This window comes from Agelaius tricolor, unplaced genomic scaffold, assembly GCF_023055355.1.
Source record: "Agelaius tricolor isolate 1412-34295 unplaced genomic scaffold, bAgeTri1.0.p SCAF_11, whole genome shotgun sequence".
Taxonomy (NCBI): Eukaryota; Metazoa; Chordata; class Aves; order Passeriformes; family Icteridae; genus Agelaius; species Agelaius tricolor.
In genome coordinates, this window is record NW_027269271.1 from 11,104,296 (window position 1) to 11,129,159 (window position 24,864).

General features: G+C 37.2%; 1 long non-coding RNA gene across 1 annotated transcript in view; it reads left to right on the forward strand.

Annotated features, from left to right (window-relative positions):
* The first annotated feature begins 689 nt into the window (after positions 1–689).
* LOC139594026 (uncharacterized) overlaps positions 690–24,864 on the forward strand; it is a 31,663-nt gene continuing 7,488 nt past the window's right edge. The window contains exons 1-3 of the long non-coding RNA XR_011680491.1: positions 690–786; positions 16,888–17,022; positions 19,914–19,977. This is a non-coding gene — a long non-coding RNA (uncharacterized lncRNA). The remainder of the gene's footprint in view (positions 787–16,887; positions 17,023–19,913; positions 19,978–24,864) is intronic.

Sequence of the window (24,864 nt, forward strand, 5' to 3'; positions counted from 1 at the left end):
TTAGTTTTGATTTTTGACCTTTTTCAGAGATGCTAGTTCATGTTGAGATGATGATCCTGATAGATGGTGACATTTTCTAAGTTGGTGGGGTCACTAAAGGGACATTTTATTGAAACAAACATTAATTTTTTTTTTTCTTTTATTGGTCCCACTCTTCACTCTTCAGATGGGCATTACAGGCAGTTGCTTCCAAGCATGAAGAAACATTTCAAACTAGCAAAATCATCATTCTACTTTCAAACAAATTAACATCTCAGCTTGCCAGTGACAAGTTTCTAAAGATGATCATGTGAACAGTACTGCATCCAGTAATTTATTCAGGCCATCCAACTTCATCCTTCTGTGTTTTCACAGATGATTCAAAATTGACAGCATGGACAGCAATAGGCCATCACCATGTTAGTACCATTGTGCTGAGCCACGAGTGCAAAGTTTTCAGTACATTCAAATGAGCACAAAACCTATTCAAGACTGCAGCCTTCTGTAACCTTGGAAACTATAATATGTGTTCATTTGAGGGACAATCAATTTATTGCAGCAGTGTCAAATCATTTTGGAGAGAAAGTGAATTGCCCTGTTTCATTTGTTGAAATGTATTTGTATGACTCATCTGCTGTTGTTATCATCACTCAAACTATTATTAATAGTAGTAGTACACTTAATGAACACTTCCTTTTTTTTGTAGCACTGGAGAACTTCATTGAACAGTGAAGCACAAAGTCTTGGATTCTGTGTAGTCCTAATCTCTGTAGGGAGAGATTGAGGCCAAAGGCCCGATGGAGACAGGTAAAGTTGTTACTTGCTAAATTGATGCTTTTCTGAGGGCTTTGTAAGAGGGCTTTATTTATAGTCAGTGCATGGGACAATTAAAACTGTTTTGAGAAGGCTCTAACAAGTGACTAAATGTAAAGATAAATTGGGAGTTTATTTTCCTTTTTTTGTTTCAAAATACAAGTATTAATATTGTACAACATTGATTGCATTATTCTAGAGAATATGCTTTCAATTTTAAACATGGACATTAGGTTTAGCATTTATTTAAAATGTATGTATGTGAAAAAACACTGATCTTTTTGAGGACTGCCCTCATCTTTCAGTGTTACTGGTAGTTATGTATATTCATCAAGATATGATTATTCCATGATAAAAACCCCCAAACATTTGGCACTCTTTCTTGCTGATTTAAAACAAGAGTGAAATGTGTCTAGAGCTTTCCATAGCTGTAATACATGGTGTGTATCAGAGACAGAATGTCACCACGCTGCTCGTTAGCACATGTGGAGCCACACTCTCCTAAAATCCCAGTGCTGGGGCCTCTCTGTGCTGTGTGACTTAACCTCCATTTCACAGCTACATATGGCTGGCAAGGCACCCAGCTTTGCAGGGAGCAGCAAAAGCAGCTCTGTGGGAAGCTGGGCTCCTTTAAAATATGCTAAGGGTTATTTCATAGAGGTTTTGCAAAGCAAGTGTGAATCTGATGAATGCCAGAAGAATGCAGCTGTCACTAGAGGTACCTTTGAAATGGCACAGTGGGCTTTGCTGTGGGCTCCCTTAGCATCCAAAGGGGCATTTTGTGCTGTCTCCAGCAAAGACAGAGTCACACAGTAAGTGTGTCTACAAATGCTTTTGACAAATAACTCATGTTTAATTCCTCGTGCACTTCTACTACAAAGTGTCCCTGACAGTATCAGTAAACTTTTCTCAGCTTTTTTGGGGTATGTCAGTTCTTCCACACAACAGCTTTGATTTGATCTTTTTTTCACACTGGACTTAAAATAAAGTATTTTGAATATTTTCTTGCAATAGAATTGTGTCAGAACAGATGCTCTCAATTCAGAAGCCTTGATTTTTCTTCAAAAAGTTTCAAAATATTTTTAAAACTTTTGGACTGAAAAACATTATAGGAAAACAAAATGTTTCCATTATAGTTTTGGTTTCAGTGTAAGGCCATAGAACCATCTTCTATGAATTCTGCAAACTATTGAAAAGCTTTGCCTGGGAAAAGAGCTTACTTCTCAAGAAGAATTAAATCTTTATGGCACAAACAGAAGTTTCTCCACTAAAGAGAATGTCAAAATTCATATGGAAAGGGAAAAAAACCTATCTCAACAGGTAACAATAAAATGAAAATAAGTTATCACAAAGTGAGTAGATGGAGCTTAGTGATGGGACGTTTTATTTTGTAGTTCAGTGTTACTCACATCAAATATTGTTATCAATACCTAGGTGAGCATCTTGTCCCTCCAAGTTTGTGGATATGAAACAGCTTTTAGCACTGGGAGTAATATGTGAGACTCATGAGATGTGGAGGGCTGCTTCTGTAGCCAAGTGGAGCCATTCTTTTTGGACTCACATCTTTCAATAATTGCAATATTCATTCCTACTGCATGTCATGGTAAATAAATGCTTTAAAGTCCATGTGCTGTGTAGAAGAGACAGCAGGAGATAGATTTGAAACCTGCCTTTCCATTTTAGTGTCACATACAATCACTGAAAAAGGCAACACACATGAACAACTTAAGTACTTAATGTTTTCCCCTTAAAATTGTAGCTTGATGTTAATATGTCCTGAAATATCTTTAATTTTTCATTATAGCTGTAATTATGCAAATATTAAGAACAGAATTGTTGTATATAAACACTCATCTTTGTGTATGAAGGTATGTAGAGGTCAGATTCTGTACTGCAGTGAATCACAGCTGAGAAAGCAGCGGCGCAGCTCGATGAGTTTTTAACTGGAAATGGGCAGTGAGAGCTGCTGGGCACCGCAAGGACAGCTGGCGTGGCAGCTTTTGACATCCTGTGTGTAATTGATTTTGAATGCTTGACAGGTTTTTATAATGGTGCAGGGGCACTTAGACCAGCAGGTAACTGTTGGGAATAGATTGAGTGGTGGTGAGCCCATTTTGATATTACTCTTACTTGAGAATCCTTTAGACATACTTGACATCAAAGATATGTTCTCTTTTAAGTGCAAGTGCTTGTCAACTGTTACACCCCTTTTCATCAAATTCCAGAAAAGCAGAACAACTTAAACCACTGGTGTGTAATTTAATTAAGTGATCATTATTAAAGATGAAATTTCAAGTACAGTTTATATATCAAGCAGGAGCAGGAAATAAAGTATTGGCTGGGAAACCTGCCTTTAGTTTTCTTATCCAAGTTATTTCTGTTGGTAAACCCTGAGCAGAAAATCACTTGTGAAATTGATGTCAGAATTAGATTGAGCAGCCCAATAATTACAACCAGAGAAAAGACAAGCTGTTTCTGTCTGTTTGAGGTGATGACTTTTTTTTTAATATGTGCTAAGTAGGCTGGTCAAAATAATTTAAAAAAATTTAGTGAGCTACTGGGTTGTTTTCCTTTTACATTGCATGCCTGTGAAGTGTCAATTTAACGAAAAAAAATCACATCTCTAAATAGATTTGATTTTATCTGGAGTCCACCACCTGACCAGGATCTTAGAAATGAATTAGTGGAACTGAGTGCCTTCATTCTGGGATTCTGAATTTACTGCCTGGTGAAAGAGTTTGCATTGCAAATAGAGAAACATAATGCAGTGTCTGAAAATCAGGCTGCCTGGAGTCAAGCATGCAGATACTGAAGATTCAAAAATGACCAGTTGCTGTAAAAATCTAGGTCATACACTTCCAGACTTTTGGTCTTCAAACTTGTGGCAAAGTATTTTGTTCTTCAAGGATATTTTTTAACTCTGTCATCGTTTGCAGCTAAAGGTTTGGTGTTTCGTATCCTGTCCATTAACGTTGGAATTTGGGTGGATATTTGTATTTGGGACAATAGAATGTCTCACATAATACGTGGTAAATATCCAAAACAACTGCTATGTTAAATTTAATAGATTGTGCCAAGCAATATTCATAATATTTTATTAATGGCTGTGAATTGCATCTAGAAAATTTTACAGTTGTTGGACTGACCATTCATCCAAAAGATATAGGCACTTAATTGTGTCTAAGCAGCTGTCAATTTTGTATGCCCTTAAGATGTCCCTTTCTCACTTGGCTGATCACATCAGGTTCAGAGTCTCTGAAAGGTTCAGACTTAGACCAGAAGGGAATTTTTTGCTTGTGACAAAACTGCAATGGCTTAACCATTATGGTGCATGTCTAAATCTTAAAATATCTCTGAAGAAATATTAAGACCTACAGTAAAGGACAAAGTTGAAGCAAATTTTCATAGAAGTTTAAATATCTTTTTGCAGTGGTCTGTAGACTTGTAAAGTAATTTGTTTCAGTAGTTAAATAATGTATTTTGATATATAGGTGCAACGTATTTCCAAACTGTAAAGACTCACATTGCCTTACTCATTAAATTAATTTCACCAGAGATTATATTTTTGAACAAAACCATGAAGAGATAGCTCCCTGGGGACCTCAATTTTCCATGAAATAGAGGGTAATGGCCTTGGTATTTTAGTTTGCAAAGTTGATCAGCTAATTTCAAGTCTGGCTGCCCAGATCCCTTTAGTTGTACAAGCTGTCCTTCATGTGCTGTTGTAAAGATGTGTAGTGTTTTATGACTGAGTAAAGCTACAATGTTGTCTCTTTTTGCAATTTGCAATTATTGGAGCAGAAGAGGTAAGAAAAATTAAATCAAGAGACAAAAGCTTACACTAAAGTCTTGAAGATCCTGCAACAATAATTTTTCATGGCAAAGCTGGAAAGTGCTGTGGTTGGCTGAGCTAATAATTGTAGCAAATGTTACAAATAGCCTGAGCAATTATACATTTTAACTTGTTCATTAGTTTAGAGCTAATAAATGGCCACTTAAGTGATGCAGTTAATCTCATCAACCCTACCAGTATCATCTTCCTAAGATCATTTGCATACTAGAGGCTTCTTGACTCATTGGAGGGACATATTTCACTGCCATTAGGTATTTATTTAAAATGTTTGACAGAAAATTGTTTTACTGTGAGATTTTGGCACGTTTGGTAAAATTTGAAGCATGACTAAATTTGGGCACTAAAAAAATCATCAAACTCATGCACTGTCTGACAGAAAATTGTCTTGATTTAATATTTCTTTGTTAAGAGAATAATAATTACAATGATTTTTTTAAAAGCAGGTTTTTCCCCCCATAATTTAGAAATTAATTTCTTGATTATTATTGCTTCCTAAAAATGACTCTCAGGTAAAACATTTCTATAAAATCCTGAAATCTGAATGACTTGAAGGATATTTTTTAAAGAAAATAAATATTTGAGATAACCACTAATCTTTTGGTTTAATAATTCCATTTGCACACACAAGAAAGTAGCTGTAGACCACCTTGTGATTCTAGATGGGAAAGGTGTTGCTCTGGTTAGGTCTTGGAGACAGTCCATAGAAAATTAGGAATAATCCACAGAAAACAAACTTAGATTAGCCAACAAAAACATAAAATACTATCTGTCACTTAAAAAGAATCATTAATAAGACTATGCATTTCAAACATAAATGTTACAACAAATACACATAAAACGCAGAAGCACTTGAACTGTGTGATGTTGGCCTCAGTGTTAGCTATGTTATGCTCTATTAAAATACACAGATTGCTGGAACTAGTTCTTTCTTTCTTTCTTTTTATTTTTTTAAAAGCAGGAGTGTATATGTATTTTCTTCTGTGGGTTTTTTCTTTTACTTTTTTTTTTTTTTGTTAAGGGAATAAGAGAAATCTTAATCATAAAACCCCAAACTAGGACCTACTGGTCCCCTGCAGTTAAAAACTGGGGAAATCCTGTGAGTAAAGGCCATGTTTCTTGCATTAAAATGTGACACTGTGGGAATTTAAATTATGAAGAAGGGCCAGTTCCCACTGAATGCTATCTAAGCAGAATTTAGCATACCTGTCATAGCCCATTTCGTTTTCTGGAGCATTATAAATTTGCTACCTCCCAAAACATAATCTTGGGAAACCAAATTGTATCAATATTTGACTCACACATTCAAAACTTCTATCCTGTCCTAACCACTCCACAAACTGATTTAAATATGCTGGGTTCTACTGATGTTGCACCAGTCTGCTTTGCCTAGTAAAAGTAAAGATTGTCTAAATTCATGGCTGCAAAATTGCTCAGAAGCAAAATGTATCCTTCCTGTGCTATATCCTTCCTGGCACACTTGCTATCACAAAACAAAACAAAAAAAAAGAGTTTTGAAGAGCAATAGTTTCCTTCCAAGTAACCTCAGTTACTGTGCTGCAAGACTGTGCCTGTTCCTGGATACAAGAGAAATAATGGAGAAGATCTTCCACTCTTTTCCCAGAATCTTCTCAATAGTTAGAAGCTAGACTTTTTCTTCCATTTTTGCTTCTTCTGCATCAGTGCCAGGGGAGGAAAAACCTGGTGTTAAATATTCTATTCCAGATTTTCTCCTCTCATTTATGTCAAGCTAAACAAATATTCCAAACACAGACCAGCAGCATCTGTTAATTTTGCTCTTTATTACCTTGCACAGGTTATTTAATTTTTTTTTAAATATAAAAGACAGGCAGTTCTCAGCCCTGCACAGGCTTTAGCATTCATACTGTTTGCATGCAAATAGTATTTTTAGCTGTATCCATGAATACAGATATTTAACCCTGAACATTTGACTTATTAATATGAATAATACTTTAACATAAACATCTGTAGGGACTAATTTATATTTTTTAACACTCCACTGTACCTCTGTTGTAAGCAAACTTCAAGTGTAGAGCAGCTGTAGGAAAGTTTCTATAATGTAGTTTTCATTCAGAGGGAACAAACAGATTTTTGTGGCTTCCCAGAACAAACTGCTTAGAAAAGTGATGCCTATTCAGGTGATAAATTAGGTGCTATATACTATGACAAGTGCTCAAAAATCCAGATGTATTTGGAAAAGTAGCTCTAATGATAAAATAGGATTTTTTAGGTACTGAAGTCTTCAAACAGTGCATGAGTTTGATGATTTTCTTTAGTGCCCAAATTAAGTCATGCTTCAGATTTTACCAAACATGTCAAAATCTCACAGCAGAACAAAATCACATTAAAACAAAAAAGCAAAACCCCAATCCAAAGAGGGAACAAATAGGATGGCAGTTAGGAATTTACAAATCACTGGCCTAACCCTATTCAACACAGTAATCTCACAGCTAGTCTTGTCAGAATTTGTTCTTGTGTATCTTTGTCCACAAGAAAACACAGGGGTTAATATATATGCATTGTAAGAGTGTGTAATAATGCTTGAGATGAAACAAAGCATTTGATCACTGAGCAATAGTACTTGGACTTTTAACTTGTGATTATTCCATTTATTCTAGTCTTAATAATTTTGCTTATTAATTGTTCATAAGTATTTTATTCAAATGAAGTTGTTAGTGTAGGAAAGCTGGAGTGTTAACATGGGTTTTCCCATCATTGCATATTCTGTCACAGGTAATGCAACCAGTCAGTTCAAGGCTGTGCTTAATTCATTGGGATGAGGAATTCACTTGGAGTGGGTGGGAGTAGCTGAGCTGTGCTTGACTCTGCACATCTACCACCAAGTAATCCAAGTGCCTGGAAATTTGTGCAAGAGTTGTCTCTGCCATGAGCATTGAATGGGTTTTTGTAATCATATGTGACCACACTACTGTTATAAAAATCACTGACTGTATGATCTTACTGTGGTTAAGACCTGACTGACCTGACTAAGGATTTTGCTGCAGTTTGTGTAGGTCCAGCTTTCTGTAATGCTGAGAGTGGATGATTTTGTTTTAATGTTGAATACAAAAAAGAGAGATGCAGATGGGTTTTCAAAATTCTCCCTGTTTTTGTGTTATTCTACTCAGCTGGGAAGGTGCTATGTATTCTGCCTAGAACAGTCTGATAGTATACAGTTCTGTTCCTCATAGGAATTGAATTTTAATCAGGAAAGAAAAAATGCACTTGGGAATAAAAACTGCCAACATTCATTAGACCTTGAATTAGGGAGTTATATAAGCCAGCAGTTTTACAACTCAGTGGGTGTATGGCAGCGTGGGTGGAGCTCTGAACTCACAAAGGAGCGTCACTGGAGTCAGCTGTAGGATCAGAACAACTTTATCAATGCAATCATTCCCACTCCTAATGGCAGCCCCTTAAAATTATGTGGGTTTTCCTTCCCACGTCTTTCAAGTGGTGTTTAAGAAGTAATTAATTCTCTCTTAAAAAAAAAAAGGGAACAAGAGTGGTTGGCATTAATTCTTTTTGTGTAGAGAGGTTTAAGTCATGATGCTGCATGGTTATAAACTGCATTGTAGATCTGTCAGAAATGGCTTCTGTATATATTCCCTACCCATTGCTAACAGATGGCCAAAAGTTTAGAATTTCCTTTTAATGAATCTATGGATTCATTATGGTGAGATCTCCCACACTGATGAATTTGCTATCAAAACTGGTACCTACTCTGCCTGAATGTTTTCTGAGTAGTACTGAACTTTTATCTATTTCTCACCCTAAAAACTGAATTGAGTGATCCTTTGAATTCAGCCAGCTGTTCACCAGCCTCCTTTGATACCTAAATGACATGAACTAATTTTCCTCTCTTAACTGTTGAAGTCTGTGAGACCACAAATCTCTTAACTGAACATGACTCCCAGTGGCCAATATTTTAAATTGTGACCAGCTTGAATACCAGCTCTGTTTCTTTCTCTGTCATGAGGAACTAGCACTGGTGCAGTTGGCATGATGACAGAGAATCCAGGAAGAGTGTTGATTGTTCAGGAACACTTACAGTTTTACATACATGATTAAACTCTTCAATTTCTCCCAAAAGGAGAAATTAATTACTAATTAATTAAATAATTACCATATATCTAGGGAGACTTCCCAATGCAGTCTTTACAATACTTCCATCCCACAGTTGTCCATTAAATACTTGCTTTAAAAAGTTTTTAAAGGACTTGCAGATATTGAAACAGATGCTTGACCCCCATTTAAACTGGATGGAAGATGCTGGGATTTTTTGTTGTTTGTGTACAGCATCTACTGTGTTTGGAATAAGAGGCTCCTAGGAGTTTGAATGTGAGGATTTCTCCACTTGGGGGGGAACCACTCACAGGACATGAGCAAGGAGCTTTTCAACCATGCCTTTGTGCTCATTTTTTTTTTCCTATTACTATAGAAGGACAATTTTGCTTTTGCTGCTGTTTTGACAAAATATTTCTCTGCTTGTCTGTAAACTCCTGGCTGTACTGCACTATGTGGTCTCCCTTCCCTGTTTGCTCTTGTTTTACCCATGCAACCCAAATTTCACTCTTCTTTTATTAAACCTAACATAGCTAACTACTTATTTATTTTCATATCATGTGTCCCTGTGATATCTGGGCAACTTCAAGTTTTCCAACTTGGTTGCAATAAAAAATTAAGTTTCACCTAACCTAGGTTTCTCCCCACTGCTCCTATTTCCTATCTGGTACCATTTCCATTATGACAGGAAAGGTAAGTTTAAAAAAAAAAAAAAAAAGGAAATCAAATTTAGTGACAAAAATTAGGTGCACTGTGCTGGCTGTCAGTGTCTGCAGAGCTAGTTCTGTAAGGCTTTGGTCAGAGGTGGTGCTCTGCTCACACAGCACTGCTTGAGCTGAATCCTTCTCTGTAGAATAAGGTCCTAGTTTTTGTCACAACGAGCTTTACAGCTGTACTAATACTTGGAATAACATTCCATTTCTGTGTATCCATTTCTCTCCCACCTTCAAGTCTACTAAAATTAATTTTGTCCATCATCACCCTTTGTTTTGTCTTAGTTATTAAAATGGACAAGTCTTAAGGACTCTCTGCCGAGTCAGTAATCAAATCAGTGGTGTTATACCACTAGTGACTGTTCTTCCCTCCAGAACCTGATATCCTAACCCTAGTAAGGCTGCCATGGCATAATAAAATTTCTTAGGTTTATTTTTCTAATCAGTAAGATTCAGATGAAGGTTTCTCATACCTGATGAGCCTTAGACACCTGGAGAGCTTTGAAGACTCTCAGCATCAAAGAAGATCTAGAATGAAATATTAGTAATATGTATTAAAAAAACACTTATGAAAAGTTCTCTGTGATCTTCTTGGTTTCAAGGGAAATTCTGAAAAATAGAGCATGATTTTAAAAAAAATGAAATTACTTTGTCCTAAAAATTTCTACTTTTGGGCATGTAATAAAAGCAGGATTGTGTTGAGTGAAAAAGGTAAAAATATGTTGATATTTCATGTCTAGGTCATAGTATTTTTTCATGAGAAATTATTATAAGCTTTCAAAATTAATATCCTATCCAGCCATTGAAAGCAAATTAAATGCAAATGAAACTCCCCAAATGAACGCATAATGCTTACTACACTGAGGTTTCAAAACACATTTGTGATGCTGAGTAGAAAAAAAATCAAACTTACATTCCATGTACTCTGCAAATGCAAATGTCATCATCCATTTCTTTTTATGCTTTTCTGGTTTGTGCTCTTTGTTTTGCAAATATGGTAATTGTAATGCAGTTGTATTAAAATTGGAAAAAGTCATTGAAATTCACCCAGCAAACATGCTCTTCTTCCAAAGTTATTTGGTTCAAAAGTGTAAAATGGATTTTGAATTTTATGTCAGCAGTTTTAAAGCTTATCATGTTACATTCATATATTCTACTATGTCACAAATGAGATCAGAAATATTGAGGTGTTGGTATGAAACTACAAAAACCCCAAAAGGCATGCTTTATTCTATAGTTTATTTGTTTTTTTGAAAGAAAGGCAATCTGATGACATTTCTTTTGGCAAGACAAATGTTTTAATTCATATGCTGAGTCCTTTAGTTAAACTTTGACTGGTGTACTTTCCTTTCAGTATTTTAATTTCAAGAGTTACCTTAACATATCAATTTCTCTAGAGAAGTCCTGTAGGAAATAACTTTTTAAGCCTAAAAGGATTACCCTGTTCTGCCTTCATGCATTTTATACGTCCATTTACTCATATCTGGTGACAATGGTGGGAAGAGCTCTCTTGTGTTTGCTACACCACTGCTGACCACAGTGCTCTGTGATACAAACTCAAGGAGCTGGAGAATCTTTCTCCAATACATTAAGTTTTCTACTCTAACTTTTTTAATAGCTGTCATTATAGAGGACTTTCCACACTGCTAAATCTCTCAGGTGCTGGATTCCTTCATCTGCAGTGGTCTGCTTTCCTGGGGAGGTGACAAGATCTTCCTTAAATGAACACCTTGCCCAGCACAGCAAGGCCATCAGTGCCAGGGTAAAGCACAGAGCCACTGGCTGTGTTAGCCCATTCCCAAACTTGGCAAATAAGGAGATAAGCAGCTCAGCTGCCAACTCTCTGTCCTGCTACCCAATAACTGCTATAACTGCAGCATGATTAACGTGAGACTGCCATGGTCTCACCCAGACTGGGCACCAAAAAGGACTGTGGTGGGCTGACCTTGGCTGCATGCTAGGCCCTCACCAAGCTGCTCTAGCACTACTCCTTTTCAGCTGAACAGAGGAAGAAAATTAGAAGGGAGACAATTCACAGGTTGAGATACAGCAGGTTACTAAAGCAAAAGGTTATGTGCACACAAGCAAAGGAAAATAAAACCCCAAAGGTTTAACTTTCTGCTTCTCATTAGCAGGTGCTGTCTGGACAGTTCCCAGGAAGCAAGGCTTCAGCTCTCATAGTAGTGGCTCCAGAAGGGAAATGTTGTAAACAAAGAATGCCCCCACTTCCAACTCCTTTTAGCTTTTGTGTCTGAGCTGCTGATATATGGTCTGGAAATGCTACTGGTCAATGTGGGTCCACTGTCCTATTAGTGTCCCCTCCTGTGATCTTGCCAAGTGCCAGCCTGCTGCCTCGGGCTGGGGTGCTGAGAGACAGCACTGGTGCTGAGCCAGCCCTGCTCAGCAGCAGCCAAAACTCTGGGGCGTTACCAACTCCTTTCCAGCTCCTGCTGCAAAGCACAGCCCTGGGAGGGCTTCCTGGGGAAATGAGCTCCAGCTCAGCCAGACCAATATAATCATCTGGGATGATTCATCTGGGATTCTCAGCATAGGGGGAAGATTAGGACTATTGAGAGAGGGAAGCTGAATTGCTCTGAGTGACTGACACAGGCTTTATTCTGCTATGGCTGGTGTGGAAGATGCTGGATCAGAATAGGGGCGTGTCAGGTATGTGGCCTGTAGTACTGTGCAGACATCTTACCTTTTTGCAGAAAAAAAAATGGGGAAAAAAACCTCAAGCCCCTGCAGTTCTTGCAGGTCATTTTAGTAATGAGGCCTGTGGTGTGCAAAGCTTGGCTAGAAGGCATCAGAAAACTGACCAGCAAGAAAGATGATTATTACATACCTAAACAAGGAGCATAAGGAAAAAAGCTTTGTTACATGCACAATATCTGGTGAACAAGAAAGGTGGAACAATTTATGGAACTGATTGTCAGGGAAAAAAGTAAATGCTGAAGCATTTTATGGGAAATTAAAGCTATACCCTGTGGTGAAAGAGACATGCAGTCAAAGATGAATACCCATGTGTTTTCATTTTGTAGCATAGCAGCAAAATCTGTTTTTATCTCATTTGTCTTGTTAAATGTTTCAACTGACTCTGTATGCATTGTCTTTATATCCTGTAGGATACAGGTTAAGATTCTGCATGCTGTTTGTCAAATTTTAACATGTAAAGCAATGCTCTTGGAGGCTTGGCATCTTTGTTTAACTACAGCTGTGTTACAGTATGTGTTTGAGAGTCTGATTGAATATTACAAGGCTACATGTAAAGCAGATTACCACTGATGTGGCCTTTGATTAGTGGGGAAATGGAAAATAAAAATTTTGGGGGGGGAAATGGAAAATAAAAATTTTGGAGCTGCAATAGTTTAATATTTATCATCAGAGACTATTAATGAAAGGAGATTGTCTCCTTGCAGGTACCAGCAGCAAGTTTTGGGAACCATGCAAGCCCTATTTGAGGACCTGGAATATAACTGATTATTTGGAAAGAAAACCAAAATCTTTGAGTCTATGGGAATCTCTTTTATCATTTGGAGAGGATCTTAGAATTACTGCCATTCTTGGCTGGAAGGAGGTATTTCTGTGTTTATGTATATCAGCCAGTGTTCAAACCTCAGTAGAAACAGAAAGATAGTTTTGACACTTTCTTGTAATGTTTTAGTTACCTGCTCCACTTTATTAGAAATTTGCTTTAGATACTGGCAATTCAAGGTGCTAAATCTTAATTCCTCATGTGATTGCTTCAAATAAATCTGTAACTCTGATAACATAAGAGCACAAGTGCCATTTAATATCTGTGATACTGGGGCACCTATGCTCTATAAAAAGTAGCTATAGAATAGAAATATTGAATGCCATAGTTGTTATGAGCAATTTAATCATATCTGACCAGGAAGCAAATTGTGAGATGTGACTGGTCTCTCAACTGGTACAAAATAGTGTAGTTATCTGAGTCAGTAGAGATATGATGGCTTGACCCAGAAGGATTTGAGAGGAAATTTGTTAATGTGACTTTTGATCCATATTGGTTATCTATTAATATATTAAAAATACTTTTTAAAAAAAATTGTTAATGGAGAAGTAGTTGCCCTGTGGCACAGATTACAGCAACCACAAAAAGGGTTTATAATGAGGTGGTTCCAGGTGCTACACAGTGGTGCTTTAAAGTTCACAACTTTTTGCTTTCATAACAAATTCTGTGATCAAGTGTGCAGCTGGACCAATGTCCATGAGTAAATCACTACCAGGCAGAGCCAGGTGGTGACTGCAAACCAAGAGATGTGCAAGCTCCATGCCTGAGGAGATGAGCACGTGGCATTGGCAAGGGCAGTGTTTGCATGGCCACAGGCTGATGGCTTTCAGAAATTCAAGTGAGGCCCTTGGCTGCTTGCTTCTGGTAATCTCTTTGCCTCCTGCTCCAAGTTCCTTAGATTCCTATTTATGTACATGTCTCTTTCTTAATGATGCAGTGCATGTGAGGCCTATAAAAATACATTCCAGTTATATGAATTCTGAAAACTAAATACAGCCAACCTTTCAGTGTGTATGGGATGGAATCACTGAAATACAGAACTGCTGCAGGTAGCAGGGGAAGTTTTTCTTTGAGTAAATCAGTTTTCCAGTGGGGTGGGCCATAATCTGTCAATGATTTGCTGTCTCTGATGGTGTTTTCATTCCATTGAGATATAAACATGAGGGCACTTCAGTGAAAGGTTTACTACAAAGCTTTCCTCTCAATCTTTTTTAGTGAGTATATGAGGGACTACAGCTGTTTAGAAATAAATTTGTATATAGAGAGAAATAATGAGATTTTTAAAAATCCAGTATCAACAGGAAGAGTGAAAACTTTTCAGTTTTGTCTATTCTTAATGTTATTGTATTGCTCCAAAATCTGGTTTAAAGAACTAAGTGATATAAAAATGTTTAAGGTTAAATAGGTAGATGTAATTAATTTCAAAAATATTCTTTTGAAGGTCTACCTAAACTCATATTTTTTTTTCCAGTTATTCAATACTGTATTAATTTTTACCACTCTAAACCTGAAGGTCAAGTAGCATTTAAGATCCCTAAGTAGAAAAGGGTGTGGACCTGGCTTTATTTAGAAGTTCCAAGTCCTGCTTTGCAGATATGCTGACATTTATGAAACTGTCAAGCTTTGATCATATTGGTTAATCCAATTTAAAGATGCTTAGAGTTTTTGTTTAACCTTCAGCTTGAGATAACTGGTGGTGGTGGTTTCAGAGAGATGGAGCAATAGCATATTCAGGAGAAATACCACAGGCCAGCATTTGCAACTATTACCATTTAAATAGCCTGTGTCAACCTAAACAATACACAAGGGTTTGGATGACATTTTTTGTGGGAATTTGATTCCAAGGATCTTTACGGTATGATAAGTACGTGATCCAAAATGACACATTATGGAGTTATTCTGGGCTGGGGTGAACACAGATCTCAAGGAAAGGATGATAGGCAAAACTGCATCCCAAACTGCAAGGAAGGAGCAAGAAATTACAAATAGATGGAAAGCACTTTAAACAATTTTCTCTACCATGTACAGGACTGTATTGTGACATTCATCAGCAGAATCTCATCTTCCCAAGCTGCTTCCAATTTTCTGCACCCTATTTGAATAGGTCCACTTCTATTAGGACCAAATTTAAGGGACAGGTAGGTTTTTCATTCTAGCTGCACCAGGACACTGTGTCAGTAGTGCAGGGAGAATATCTCTAAAAATCCTGACTTCTGAGTTCCTTGATCTGTAAATATCATACATTTGTTCATGGGTACACACCTAAATAACTCATTAAGGATAGTGTTTAGGAAGAATTTTCAGGACTGAGGATTAGGGAAAATTGTAATTTTTGACTTTATTTATTTATTTCTTTACTTAGAAATCCTCAGTAGGTTATTATGAGAACCTGCAGAAAAATTCATGTTATAAATAAAGAAAAGCCTGAAAAAAACCAAGGTCCTAGGAGCTCTGAGAGTTATAATCTTGCACTTGAAATGTTAGGCAGGGATGAAGAAGGCTTGCAAGCTGCTCCTGCAGTGCTGGGCTGCAGGGAGCTGCGAGCACAGGGCTGGAGGAGTGCCAGTGCCCACCAGAGCCAAGCAGGGGCGAGTCGAGAGGGAGAATTCAACTTTGGGTATCAGAAGCTGCAGCCTCTAGATTGATTTTTAGAATACCAAGGGTGTGATAAAGTATAGCTTAACTCTCAATTGTGTAAGTGTGACACTTTCATAATAAACACAGGCTGCTTGGGTTCATCTGAAAACAATCTTATATGTTTGGTTCGTTTTATTCACGGGGACAGTTTCTATGTCATCTGCTGAGTGGGTTTGGTGCTTTTCCCCCTTTTTTTCCAAAACTAGCTCTGAGTGCTTGCAAGGAAAGAAGAAAACAGACACCAAGAGGAACTGAAGTTGTTCATTGTGGGAAGTGTGCCTACAAAATTTGTCTTAAAGCTTTGAATATTTTATTTTTGTTACAAAATTGATTTCAAAGACTGAGGAACAGATGTTTCAGTCTGTATTCTTTATCTGCAAAGTTTTTTTAAAATTCTTTGCTTAAAAATATTCGCTCTCTTTTAATAAATGGACAAAAATGGGTTGGTCAATACTAACCTTTAAGATACAGTTTTTGTCAGCAAATGGAAATTTTTACTTAGTGCTCCAGGGATATAAAAGATGATGTAACAGTGACCCTGCTTTTGGGATACCATAGGAGAAATACTGTGCATGGCAATACTGGCAATGATGTTGTGTTGTTTTTAATGCCCATGGATGTACTCTGAAGTGACCTATCCTGGGGAGACTCTCTGGTTTTGTTTTGTGCCAGTGCTTTGTTTAGCAGGGCTGCATACCAATGTTTCACTTTGTTATCTGTGTAAATGTTCTTTATTTAGCTGTCAGTCCATTATCTACCTGCAAAGTACTCTCTGAAAGAAGATTCCTTACTTTTGCTTTTTTTTGTTATTCAAAATGACCTATGAGAGATATGTGTATACATTTGTACAGGAAGAAACACTGTGTCTGCATTTATGTGGCCCATGAGAGCTGTGGAGATGCTCGTTCCCACTTCAGCTACTTCCTATAGACTGATTACAATTTAAAAAGCTCATTGTAATATCAGGCCTGCTTGTGATCACCTTCCAACTGAAAGCTACTCTGGTGTATACTGATATCTTGCTAATAGATGTTGTATGACACATGTTCAAAAAAGAGGTAACATTTAAAAATGACGCTCAACATTACTGGCAAGGTAAATGATGCAACCCCATCAGTTTTGAATCAATTTGGATTTAATCATCATTTATAATTCATTTGATTTTCTCTTAAACTCTGCCTCAAGCATCTCCTAGGTGTTTAGACTGCAGAAAGATAAAATGCATAGATGTATATTGCTGCCTAATAAATCTCTTTCATGTTTTCCACTTGCAGAGACAGGGTAGTCTGACCTTGGAAAAGGGCTATAATCCAGTGTCTTTATAGAGATGAGGAAGCAGCTTTGACAAGCAGAAGTTAAACCCTAGATGGTCCAGGACTATCTAGCCATTGCTTAATCTTCTTAATATGGTAAGACAAATCCCATTCTTCATTTTTATATTAACATATTTCAATTTTATTACAGTTTTTAACTCTTAAGCAGAGCTGTAGAAGCTTGGGTAGAAATGCCAGACAAGCACACACATTCAAAAGAAAAAGAACTCCTCCACTCAGCAAGCTCACAAATTTCACAAAGCTTATTTTAAATGGCTGTGAGTGAGGAAAAATTAGGGCATTGAGCAAGCCAACATAACTACTGCAGAGATAATAAAATAAAGACTGTAAGGTGAAAATTAATTACTATTAACAATAAAATACATTTATTCTGGGTAGGGCTTGCTGTAAAGACAGGATTTCTAAGTGGCCACATGGATAGAAATGACCACTTGTGATTGTTACCCTCATCACCAGCTAGTTTCCCGTTTTTTGGAGCAGGATGTGATTATCCCCAGTTGTTTCTGAGAAGGAGCATCTAATGTCAGCCTTAATCTCTGTGAGGTGGCTGCTTGTTATTGCAGTCTGCACAGAGACTGACCAGAAGGACTCCACTTTGAAACCTGTGACTGGAAATGAAGCTCTCTTCTTTTCCACATCTCTTTTCAGTCTTCTCTCCCAAACTAGTATAATGGATATTATTCTGTATTTGCAGAAATTGTCTGCAGCTGAGCAGGTTACACAGGCCAATGAAGCCGCCAAAGAGCTGAATAGTGGTTGAAATTGGCCAGATTTGTTTAAAATAATATTTTCAACAACACATACTATTTATTTAAGAATAATTAAATTAATTATTAAATATTTTATGGTGAACTAAAAAAAAATTAACTCCCTTTGCAAACATAGGGACAGAGAATCAGTGATGTCTACTCTGTGTGTGATTTGAATATTAAAATCTGTGATTGAGCTATAGAGTTCTGGTATGTCAGTGGTTTAGTTGCTATAATTAGATTATATGACATTTTCTAGGAAATTTGTTCACTTATGAGTTAATTTCTTATAAAATATACTTTTACTTGATAAAATAAAGAAAAAAATTACTAATAACAAGAAAAATTCAGTATTTGTGAATATGTTTAAAAATTCACAAAATTAATAATAAATCATAAACAGCTCAAATCCAAATTGGTTCTGCTGGAGTGAGTTGTTCTGAAAACATTTCCCATGTTTCACTAGCTCTCACATTTAAAATCCCATGCAGAAAAAAATCTCTAGAAAGTGTGAAACATTTGCAATCATAGTCAAGACACCCCAAACCAAGCTTTGTACCTTTGCTGTAAGGGTGTTACTGATATTTGGAAATCTGAATTTTGAAGGGAGAATTTTGAATCTGGCTTCTCAGATGTTGGTTGTATTCAACAGGCTTGTAAATAACCTTGGAAAGGGCTGATTAGGTATGAGATACAGGCTGTAGGTTGATTAAATTTGTTTGAATGCTCAAAAGCAAAGCTGATTCTAAACAGGTAAAACATGTTTTTCATGAAACTGAATGGCAGATGAAATTCAATTGTGGTAAATGGAAAGGAACTAATGTATTTAAATATGAATTTTGATTCAGTAGTTACTATTCAGGAGGGAGATATTGGCATTATTGTGATTAGTTCAATAAAACTGTCACCTCAGCACCAGCTAAAGAGGAAAATACAGTTCTATAAAACATCCTGGGAAAAAATAAGACAAAACAGTGAATGCAATCCTTTTGAAATCTAGGTTGCATTGTTATCTTGAATATTGAGACAAGAGAGTTAAAATTTCCCAGAGGAAGTAGAAGGGCTACAAAGAACAAGAGTAGACAGAGAAGGGTTTCTTGTTGAGGACCAATTAAAGTGCTCTGTAATTTCTCCTTGGAAGAGAGAAGACTGGGGTTGTGCTAAAGGTCTAATAACTGACAAATAGTGTAGGAAAGGTAGCATTTTTATTTGTTCTTGTAATGTATGGATGATAATGTACTGAATAAAATCATGCAACAGTTTTAAAACCAACAAAAATTTTCTTCACAAACAGGTAATTAAATTGTGGAATTCCCTGTCAGAGGGTATGGTGAAGATATGAAACGGGAATAGGTTCAAATAAGATTTGATTATTTTGTGACAAAATGTCCTGCTGGAGGGACATGCCATTCTGTATTTTCCTGGTTTCTTACAGTATTTTCCAATTGTGGACCTTTTTTCAAAGCAAAATATGGCTGTTCTTATGATCTTCAGATATTTGAAAACAGGATTAATTTTACCAGTACAACAGTTTCTCTATGAAGTGATATTAAATGCCTGCATATGTTCACACTTTAATCTTGTGAAGTGCACTGCAAGGCATCCCTACTGGAATGTGCTTGGAGAGAGCTCTCCCTCAGTCCTGCTTGCCCAGGGTGCCCTGCACAGGAGCTCTGCTGCAGTCCTGGGTGGTGATGGGGACAAAAGGGCAGGCGCACATTTAGGGATGGGCATCTCCTGCTCTGTGCTTGCTCTTGGGTTTGCTCAGAGGGTTTGTTTCAGACAACAGAGCTGCATCAGCTGGGGTCCTGAACTTAGAGCTAACAGTTTTATATTTAGGGGAATCAAACCCAAAGAGACAGTGGCATGGGGCTTCCCTCTTCCAGTTTGGGGTCTTGTACCCTTTTCTGCATTCTGTTACTAAGCTGCAGTTCAGTCCTCAAACAGGCACTGAAATGGACCCTGTTGTGTTCACCCATGTTTTTTTCCTTCCTTTCCTGTGAAGAATCAATGTAAATGAGTTTGCAATGCATTTGCTGCTAGCAATTTTGGTGTGGTGTGGTGTTTAATAATTTTTCTTATCAATTTCACGACCAAGTAATCATTATAAGGTTTTTATTTTTTGTTCTTTGCTTTTGTGATCCATAATAGAAGTTCTATTTATTTATGGTAAATGATACAAGTTTGTGGATGCATGTCAGGTTTCTCTGTTTGCAGGATTCCTTTTTGTATCAAAAAATGTCTCACGGAATGGAAGAAAATGGGCTAAGCAAGAAATAAGGTAAAACAAACAGAAGGAGGAAAAAAAAATCAATGGAATTTTGAAATAGCCCATGTGAGGAAAAGTATTGTCAGCAATTTCTAGAAAGTTTTTTTGGGTACAGAATGGGCAAGATACATATTTCAGAAATACAGGTTGCACTCTAATTCCCTTAAGCCTCTCCTTTCTACTTTGGCCTAAATTTGACATTGCTGGCATGTCTTCCTCACAGCAAAGTTCATGGAAAGCCAGAATGGTGCAGCTGGTTCCTGGCTAGTTTGATGCTAAGGGGAAATCTTAATTAAAGCCTCCTTCATTATGTGCTACCATGTCCTTGGAAGAGGTGTGATGTTGCAGAGAATATTCCATGTCAGGGACAGCTTCAGAGAGCACTGGTCAGGGAAAACAAGTTCTTTGGAGAGTGAAGTGCTTTTAAAATAGATAATGACATGCAGAGATAAAATTTGGAAAATCTGGCCTTTGCTTTGGGTTTGCAAAGCTTTGGGCATTCTGCCTGTGACTGCATACACACATCTCCTGGAATTTCTGCCAGTCACCTGCCACTTGGTGTGGTAGCATCCAGACATGCCTCTTGCCAAGCCCCACAGGACTCCTCGTTGCTCTGTGCTCAAAGATTTAAACCAGATTAAAAATCAGCCATGAGGACCAGAGCACAAAAAGAGCCCTGAAATATCTGTGAAGCATCCCTGGGCTCTCACAAGCATCAGCACTCCTTGGCACCATACCAATGGTCCAGGTGCCAGGGGGTATCAGAGGAGAGCCAGAACACGATGGTCAGCTGTGCTTCTCAGAGCTTCTGGAGGACACTCCAGCTCTACTATGTCTTAAACAAAATGCTGCATTCACTCAAAATTAGTGTTTTGCAATATTGTAATTGCAGTATTTCAAGATGGGCTAATTCTGCTTGAAATTTAGATATAATTTTAATTTTCCCCATGGGGGAAAAAAAAGTTGGTTGAACCATTCTTTCCCATAGAATCCTGAAACTGCATTTTTTAGTAATTTGTTTAACAGAAAAATGCTCAGCTTAGTATCTGCAAATTTGGATTAATATCCTTGGCTAAAATTGTCGCTTTATCCAAGCAAAAATTTGACTCTTTAAACATTGACTTAGATATGCTGATATAAATGAAGAAACAGTGCTTTTAGGCTTCTATATTCACAAATGATAAAAGAGCAAGAGAACACCCTTTTCATAACAAAATTATAGAGGTGAAGATCTTTCAGTAAAATCTTTTGAATTTTGCTGGAGAAGCTTTAAAAATTATTCACCCCTGAATAGATTTAACTTAGAGGGCTTGTTTGAGCACAAATGTTTGGCTCATCCATTTCCTTTAGTGGATATATAGCAAACCTAGAAATTCAAGTTATTTCCTTTAAAGGACAACTAGGTGAAGAGATAATTTCACATTGTACATATATTTTTCCAGAAACTGTTGCTTTATGCTGAGAAACAAGTGAGTATAACCAAATACAAATAAACCACTGGTGCTCTTTGTGTGGCATTTGTTAATGGGATCTGCTGGAATATTTTACTTCTATTTTACAAATAAGAAGCATGCAGTAATTCTCAGAAATATTTCAGTAGCTGTTCTGTAGCTCAGTGAAATGAGACCTACAGTGGTTTAATCTGTTTTTTAATTAATATGTCTATATCTCCGTAAAAACAAATCCAGTGGGATCTTGCTGACACTATTAACTCTTGTGAGATTATGCTACATATCAGCAAACTCAAACAGAATTGAAAGGAGATAACAGTAAAATTTTTAATTTATTCAGATAATTTTGAATTCTCAGAATTATTTTTCAGTTTAGCCTTGCATTAAAATAGCTTTCCCTTTTCTTCTTGAAAGTAGTTGTGAAAATGTGTGTTTGTTCAGATAAAAGTACTCTTGGCTGCATTTAGCTTATTCTCAGTATTTCCAAGGTCATACCAGCAGCAACATTCAAGGGCTCAATAATCAGATTCTAATTTGGCCTCAGCAGTGTAAACCCGTGCTAAGATATGACATTTCAGTGGTTTCACTTTGATGGTATTTTTGAGAGCAGAATGTGTCTTTAATTATTACATAGAACACAGCTTTGTATGTCAAAAACTCAGAGAAAAATTGACAAGCTCAACCTACTTTACAACCATCATTTAAGCCAAAATTCATTAAAATGGATTTCCACAGAAGACATCCTATTGGCATTTCATGTCCAGACAGTAACTGAAAAATGCTTTTATATACAGATTCATACCAACAGCTTTCTGTCCAGCAGGTGACTTTCTGCATTAAAAGGTTTGTAGAAGTGGAGATGGTAATAGGATGAACAACCTTGATAAAACGCTTTGATTATTATCTTTGAAAATTTTTCCCCATTACATTTGCCTTAGCTGGTGCTGCTGCAGTTAAGGGGATCTCAATGCACCCATTGTAAACTTCCTTCATGGGGTTTTATGACTTCATGGTAAAAAATAGCTTTTGTCTGAAATACAGCAGATTTTTTTTTTAACAATTCTTTTTTCATTTAAACAGTGAATGTTAACTTGAAAAAACACATTTATTGTAAATGAAAGGGCAATCTTCAGCTCAGTAATATCACCTCAGATTAATAAAAATGACAGTATTTTAAAAATCCAATTTTGTTTTCACAGTAAGGTTGTTTGTTTGATTACCTTTTTTGAATTGCACTTTGTTTAGACAGGGAAATGGATGAAGTTAGTTTCAGTGGGCTTGTAATCATTTTCACTCTCGGGTCATTAGTACCACCATATTTAAGATGCAATAGCTGCAAGGTAAGTTTGATGAAAACAACCACATATATTGGAATTTTCTGAAAAGTTCTAATGTTGCATCCATCCATTTTTGGTTGCATTTCTGTGTCACAACCCAGCAGTGTTCACCTGCTCAGCTCTGATTTCTGCCCTCTCGCCTGTGAGTCAGGCTGCAAGGACCCTGGCTGTTGAAGATGCTATCTGCAGCTCCTCCTTTCCCTGATTCTGAGGGCATCTTTTCACAAACAGGAGCTGGAAGCTGAATGAGCCAGCGAATCAGAGGGCTGAGCTCCCTTCCCTGCCCTCCTTGTCTTCTTTCCTTGCAAGGGTCCAGGCTTTGCCCTTCCTTGTTTCTTATGACAATGGACCTGACCTGTTTGTTGAGTTCTCCTGGCTTTTGGGTTTGTGTTCTAAGCAGTGTCTTTGCTGTCAGGCAGCTTAGCAGAAATATGCTGTAGTGAAAATATCAGTCAGTTCTGCCAGCCTCAGTGCTGTAACAAATAACCTCCTGTTATTTGTTAATGTGTTTTATTTGGGGAGCCACCAGGGAGTGGCGGTGCTTCCTTTTAAACTTTGTGTTTGGAAAGTGCCTTTGTTTGTGCATGGAGGGCTACTGGGCTCTCAAGGCTTTTTCTTCTGCACCTACTGTAAGAACTCAGAACTTGGGAAAAGACAAGTCAGGGGAGCAGAAGCAGCTGGGGCTCAGTGAGCAGTCAGTGCAGTTCTCTTGAGGGACAGATGAGCATTTGGAGTGAATGCTGGGACACTGGTGCATTTTCCCCTCTTCATGAGAATATGACAGAATCACCGTCTGTCTTTACTCTTGCTTTAGTACCCTGCAGCTCAGATCTTCAATGTCCCCAGTGTGAGCTCATCATTTGTCATTATCTCCTGCTTTATGCAAGGTCCCTGCTATGAGAATGAGCAGCTAAATGCTTAGTAATTTGTATACTTGGTAAAATGCTATGGATATCACTCCTGGTTATGCTGTTTTCTCCATGTTTACAGTACAGAATTAACTCCTATATAACCATTATACTCATTGATCTGGAATGGTTGCAGTAGCTTTAGCAAACACCTTTCTCTGTTGCAGAAGGCCTTATCAAAGGGTAGCACTGGCAGCATGAGGAGCAGCCTTCAGGAATTTGCAGAGGCAGCATGGATTTTTCCACTGCTATCTTTGGTGAACAGGAACAATTAGATTTGATTGTGAAATGCTTTTAAACATGAAAATCTTTAAAGAGATTTTTGAAATGCCTATCTCAGTTCATTGACAACTACCTTAATTCGAGATTTGTAGACTGAATATATTGTTTTTGTAATTCAGAACACTAGGGAAATTTGTTTTGCTTTGTTTTAGGAAATATCAGAACAAATCAAAAGTGATATGAAAGCTTTAACTAGAAAAGATTTAGATTTGTGATGCAAATGAGTTTATGAAAATGATCCACTTGCAGTAGAGGAATAATGGAGCCAAATTATTGGAAAGTAAAGATAATAGCATATCTGGGATCCCATTGTTCAGGAACTGCCTATAAATATAGTGCATTATTACTCAAGCATTACCAGGTTATCTCCACATTGCTGAAATTTATGCAAAACAATTTTCAGTGCCTTTGGAAAAATGATGTGAGAGTATCTGGCTATTTAAGTTTTGGTTGGTCACTGTTGCCACGTACAATGCAGACAAAAAAAATCAGAGTTGCATTGCTAGAGTCAAGCAACATTGTTATCTAAAAATGAACTTGAGACAGGAATTTTTTGTTTTTCATTTCCTTCAAGTATTCTGTAATTAATCAGAAAATTCAATTCAACTGTGAAATGAAATAAGAGAAAAATCTCCTTCGTATGTAGTCTCTTCAATCCCCAGCACCCCTCTGACCTCTTGCTATTGCTAAAGTGAGATCTGTTTTGTGTTTATAAACCACATTCCTTCCAGCAGCACTTGGAAGGAAAGGCTGAAGTGTGTAGGGCCCTACATGCCAAGCACATTCAGGAGGGGTTGTGACAGTAGCCAGGAGTGAGTGTCCCACATCAAAGGGGTTGTGTCTCTTCCTCCAACTAAGGAGAAACAGCAGGGGCACTATGCCTCTTCCAATGGCTGTTTGAAGAAAATTAATTTATAGAGA